The sequence below is a fragment of the Camelus bactrianus genome, chromosome 16, assembly GCF_048773025.1.
Source record: "Camelus bactrianus isolate YW-2024 breed Bactrian camel chromosome 16, ASM4877302v1, whole genome shotgun sequence".
Classification (NCBI taxonomy): Eukaryota; Metazoa; Chordata; class Mammalia; order Artiodactyla; family Camelidae; genus Camelus; species Camelus bactrianus.
The window spans coordinates 32,401,990-32,408,119 of record NC_133554.1 but is presented as its reverse complement, the minus strand read 5'-3'; positions in this window follow the sequence as shown (position 1 = coordinate 32,408,119).

Sequence of the window (6,130 nt, the reverse complement as noted above, 5' to 3'; positions counted from 1 at the left end):
AGCTTAAATCGGAGAGCCAGTTGTTGAGCGTTCACTAGCACACCACTGGCTAATGGGGTCAGCTTTAAAGCCAGGAGCATGTGCACCTGGGACTTCACGCATGTGTTGATGTGCACTGTTTCTGTGGTCCACGCGGGGCCATGTGTGAATGCATGGCAATGCATGCCCATGTCCCCGTGGCACCTGGAACATACAGTGTGGCACTGTGCTGCTGGTTGTGTGAGACTGCGTGTATGCAATGCGTGTTGGGAGGAGTGTGTCTCTGTAGGTGGGTGTCACTGGGAGCCTGGTAACTGAGGAAGGGTGTGTGTACGTGCACAACCTGGACTTTGGAAGGGGTTGTGTTTGCTTTGTACATCTGGGGCTATGCGTGACATAACAAATCTGGGGGACTGAGGGGAAGAGACCCACACGTGCCCACTGCAGGGGACTAGGGCTGTGCCTGCCACCAGACACACAAACCCCTGAGCTCTGAGACCCCCTGTGCCAAGTCCTGTTCTGTCCCTCCTCAGTCCTCAGGCTTAACCACCTGCCAGTCCTGGAGGGAGTGGCATGCCAAGGCAGGCAAGGGGCTCTCTGATCCCCCAGGTAAGTTCTCTGCGTTTGCTGGGCACACCATAAAGGCCAGCACCAGGGGGCACTGTCCTCTTCCCTGCCCCTCACCCATGCTTCTGGGTGACCTATCTCCTTCACACCATCTCTTGATCCTCCCCTCCCCTCCCATCCACAGATGGCTTGTGCTGTCTGGGGGAGGGATGGGAGAGTTCAGCTCCTGCAACACCCACAAGGCCACAGGCCCCAGGAAGAGAGGGGGGGGACAGGATCATCATTCAATCGGTCCCATCTACCTACTCATCTGTGGGCTAAAAGCCTGGGCTGGGTGTCCCTTTGGAGCAGAGGGCCTGGCCGGAATAACCCGCGCTCCCTATATCCTTCTGCCCCTCTGCTGACCACCCCCAGCTCCTCTGCCCCAGGGAACTTGGCTCCTCCACCCTGTTTCCCTGGCCAAGAAGTCCTGCGGTCCTCTTGCTCTAGGCATAGCAAAAGGAGCTAGTCTTCCCTTCACCATGGCTGTTTTCTCCTCTTCTCCTTCCCTCCCGGGTCTAAAAGGCCAGAAGAAGAAAGGCATGTTGATAGGACAGTGGAAGAGGGACTGAGATGAGAGACAGGCTTTCTCACCTGCGGTCTTCCCTCCAATCCCTTACCCACATCTCGTGTGGGGACAGATGTCTTCTGATGTCTGAACCCACTCTCATCCTTCCTCCCTGGAGCCTTCAGACCCCCACCACCTGCAGCAGGTCATTCTGCTCATCTGTCTGCCTCTGGTCTGTGCTGCCCCTGTGCCAGCCCAAACTCCCAGTCTTAGAGGGAGGGAAGCATCTGCTATGGAAAACATCCAGGGAACCGGATCCCTCGGCTTATCTGGGAAATGTGCCCCAGTGTCTTCACAGGAAGTTCTTCCTAAAGTCTCACCTAACGTTCCTTCTACGGCAGCCGCGCCCAGCAGCTTCTTCCGATCTCAGCCAACCTTACTCCTTCAGATGAAGCTGGGCTCTCAGGCAGACAAGGAGCCAAGCTCCAAAAACGAAAACAAAAGTCTCCCCTAGTCCCCAGCGCTCTCTGCATGCCCTGCCCGCCCCCTGCCCCCAGCCGCCACAGAAACCCGCAGGGCATTGGAGCCTTCATCCCAAAATGAGTCAGGGCCCCTCAGGGGGGTTGAGCTGGGGCACAGGAATTTCCCTTCATGCCAAGCAATGCTCTACTTGACACCAACCTCTGTCCAGCCTCCTTGGCCCAAAGGGGCAAGATGGGCTTCCACTCGGAGGTGCTGGACTTCCTGTGGGTGAGGCCAGCTGGCCCCGAAAGCGCCTTCCGCTCTGGCCCCTTTTAACACAAAATTTGCTCCCTAAGTGTGATGCCACAGGGAGGAATCCATGTGGAATGCCTATGTATGGAGTTGAGGGCAAAAGTGCTCAGGCCCCCTGTGCTGTATTCGGTGCCAGCCTCCCCCCACACCCCACAGTACCCTCTACATTTTCATTCCAAGGAAGTAATGGAAATAGAGGCTTCTTCCTAGGTCTGAGGACCCAGGGGACCCACAAGCAGGTGCCAAGAGGCCAACTGCAAATCTTCAAGCCCCTTCTTTCTCCTCCTGTGCTCAAGAGAGCAAGATTTTCCCAGTAGGGAGGGAAGTGCTGGGGGTGGGGTGGTTCCCGGGCCAGTGAGGATGGCTGGCTGGGAGAGTGGAGGCAGCAGGTGGTTCCGCTGACCCCTGTGGAAGCTGGCATACTCCCCTCAACCCCTGCACTGCATATATTCTCTCCCTCCAAAATAGCATCTCTGGAGGGGGGAGTAGGGGAAGTTCTCAGCTCATTCTTCGCTCCTTCCCACAGTTTGTTCACAGCTCCCTCCACTGTCTCTCGTGACCTGGTTTCCCTGCCAGGCCCCTTCTGCTCTGCCTCCATCCTCACCATTTGCTCTTCTAGGTCCCAGGACCCCTCTGGCAGAAAGGGAGCCCCCTCTCTCCTTCACCATTTCCCATCTCCCAGCTGCGGCTGCCACATCATTCCCTGCCCTCTTCGGGACAGGAGTGAATTCAATGCACATAAATTGAGCACCAAATGTATTTGGAGAGGTCTGTAAGATGGTCACTGGGGCAGAGGAGAAATGTGTCAAAATGGAGCGGTCCTGGTCCTTTTCTCCAAGGATCTCACAAGGGAGAGGCCTGACACTTGGCAATACTTCCAAGTAAGGTGGACAGAGGCTTCTAACTGAGCAGGGAGTCCCTTCTCTCGCTCACCCTATAGCCCTAGGGTCAGGGTCTTACACATGCCATTTCTAGAATCTACTCACAAGCTCTCCTGCTATTGTTTGGATTATTTCTCATGCAGAATGTTCCCTTGAGCGGCTCCCAGGTTGACAGGGGCCGTTCTGGCCCTGTCCTGGGAAATGCCCAGTCTGACGGGGGGAAGCAGGACGGACTGAAGGGAACAGTTCCCCAGCTGGGCAGAGCTGGGGTGCTCACAGCTGTGAGAGGGGCTCCAGGGAGAGGGTTCCCAGAGGAGGGAAGTGTGGGTGGAGTAGGCTCCAAAAAAGGGAAGGGGCAGGGCTGGGGTGTTTGGGGCGAAGGGAAGTGGGAGGCCGGGATGGCGTATCTGCCCAATCCGAGGAGGGAGGAGCGCTAGTAGGTGCCTTTCCCCAGCTAGGGGCCGGCTGTGGATCTGTCCTCCTGCCCCCCAGCACTGGGAGTGTTGGAGGCAAGGAAAAGAGCCTCAAAGGGCCCCCAGGGAATCACCTCCCCATCTTGTTATTTCTGGCTCCATTTTCTTGGTCAAGAAGGGTGTCAGTGGTAATGCAAATTAGGAGGTGTTGGAGGTGCTGGCCGACACCCATCCTGTCCCCCCTCCCAGCCTCCCCCCTCCCCCGTGCCCACACACATACAGCGGACTGCAGCATCTGCAAGGCGCGCCTGCTGCCTTTGCCCTGGGCTGAGTTGGCGTGGAGGGTGGGTGATGCCACAGGTTCTCAGGGGCTCCTGCCTCTGCCACAAGGACAGGACACCCACCAAGAGAGGCTCCAGCGGATGCCCAGTCCTTCCCCTGCCCCAGCCCCTCCTGCCCTCAGCCTTGCCAGGCCTCCCTGGGTCATTATCTTCATAGTCAGTCAGTGCCCAGAACCAGAGGCTCCCCTTCAGGCTGGAGCCTTCTCAACAGCACCTCTCAATCAGGGCCCTCTGCAGATGTCCCTTATATTTCAAAAGGCACTTAGGCAACGGGGGTGGGGTGGGGGGTTGAGGGGGGCAAGGAGCACAGCTCTGAGTGCCAAGGATTTCTCTGGGGTCAACATAGAGAAATTAGGGGAAGGGCAGGAATAGGGGCGGGGCTACAGAATCTCACAAGGGTTCCCCCCATGTATGGTATCTGCTCAGATGCCTGTTTCTACCCCTTCCCAGTTAGAGCCCCCTTGCCCTGGACGGTTCATCCTTGCGTCTAACCTCCATTCTGCCTGCAGTAGCCAAAGTTGCTCCATTCTTGTCCTTACTAAGGGAGAAATGGGACTGGGGCAGCTGTTCTGCACCCCTCTACCCTACAAACATATCCCTGACTGAAACTCTCACCCTTTCTGCTCTTCTTCATTAGTCCTAATCAGCAGGTGTGGTGTTTCTCATTAACACGGCTGACTCACCCACACACTCCTCCCTTCTGTGCGAGATCAGCTGCCCACCCCCACCCCCCCACCAGCAGCTTCTCAAAGGAGCTGTTGCTCTCCTTAGCTGATCCCTGGCACAGCCTCTACAGGGACCAGAGGGGCAGGGGTTGCCATGGCCTGGTAGCTCTGCGGAAATCCTGGGGGGAGTGGGCCAGGGCTACTGGATCCCCAGAGATGAGGCAGGGAGGCCTGAGGGCCCGCTGGTGGTTAACGGAGAGACTGAGGGCAGTGGGGCCCGAGCCCAGGTGTTGGACTTTCGTTGGGCACTTGGAGATAAGTCCATGGATGGCTTGGCACCTGTGAATCCTCCCCGACCCCGGTCACTTCCCGCTCTGGGTCTGTGCTGGTGTGAGTGGCTCCCGGGTGTGTCTCCTCCAGCCTCAACAAGATCTTCCTGCCACTTTGCTCCCATGCAAGTTGTCTCAACCCCCTCACTTTTCCAGGAACCCAGAGATCCAGACTCCCTTGCCCCACACTCTCTCAGGCCCTTTGCTGCCGAATTACTCCCACAGAGTAATGAGTGGCCAGTGTCCTTCTTCTGACCACAGCCCTGGTTTGGAAAAGAGTGAGTGTTGGCAGGGCCCCCAGCCCCTCTTCCAGCTTCCTCACCCTCAATGTCATCTTCTTTGCGGGGGCATTAAGTTAAAGGCATTAAGTAAAAGACCAGCTAATTTTCACCTTCTCCCGCTTCCCTCCCTGCCTCTGAGCCCTTTCCCGGGTCCCCAGAAATCAAGAAGACAAGCTGCACTCTGTGTCGCCATGCTCCCCTCACCTGGGTGACAGGGGGAATGTCCAGGTGGTGGGATACCTGGGTTCCCTCCCCTCTTCAGATGAGCTCAAGGGCCAGACCTGGTTCCCCAGGTCATGCCCCCCACCTGTACCTCATTTCCAGGTCATCCTTTGCCCTTTTTCTCAACGGCTAGGATTTCTCTTTGCCTTGTGTCCCAGTACCACCCCTAGTTTACTCATGCCCTTCTAGCAAGGGTTTCCAGAGAGCCAAACAAGACCCAGACCCAGAAACCTGGGTGCTGCCTTCCTCTGTGGGAGTTGACTGAGGTATAGGAGAACCAGGGAAACCCATGTGCCAAAGGTTCCAGAACCTTCTTTCCCAGAGCTTGTGAGAGGCCGTGTCCCACAGGGATGGCTGTTCTCACCCTTCCTCGCACTCAGGACTTGCCTGCAGATGAAATCAAGGTTGGGTAAGCCTTTAGAGGTCAGCCATAGTTGTCAACTGCAACAGAGGAGCAGGGGATGCTGGGAAGTCTCCCCATGGGGGTCTAGACCTTGGCACTGAACGGGGAAAGATGTTCACCCTGGGTTTGGAGCTGAACCTCCAGCCTTCAATAAACAATTGCCCCTGCTTTTTGTTTTTCAGTGAATCTCTGGCCAAAAGAGTCAGGTGGAAATAAAAGGCACTCAGAGTTGATGAGTAAGTAGCTCTGCTGACACAGGGCACAGCCCCAGCTGGGGCAGAAGTCATGGGTTCATGACCTGACTCTGACCTTCCAGGCTGTGGGACTTTACAAGGCAGCTGCTGAGCCTGGAGCCCAGTCCCCACCCTCTGCTCTCTGACCCATAAGAACATGGAACCCAGATGTTCTACCTCTTTGAGGCCCCAGCCTGGTTCCTGGCACAAGAAATCATTTGATGAAAAAACAGTGGTACTGATCAACGAATTCTCAGGGTGCCAGACCTGTTGGAAGGGAAAATTCATGAGTTCCTGATATCTGCTCAGGGCTGGTCTTGAAGACGCTTTGTCCTGCTCCCTATCTGTTCCAAATAAATTCACGTCACAGGTCACCTATAGCCATTTGAACGCCCACTTCTCCAGAATCTCCTCAGCACGTGGCTGCCCCATGCATCACCTATTTGCCCAGTGGCCACTCTCCCACAGTTGTAGTTCCTCAGACAGTTTCTAAGA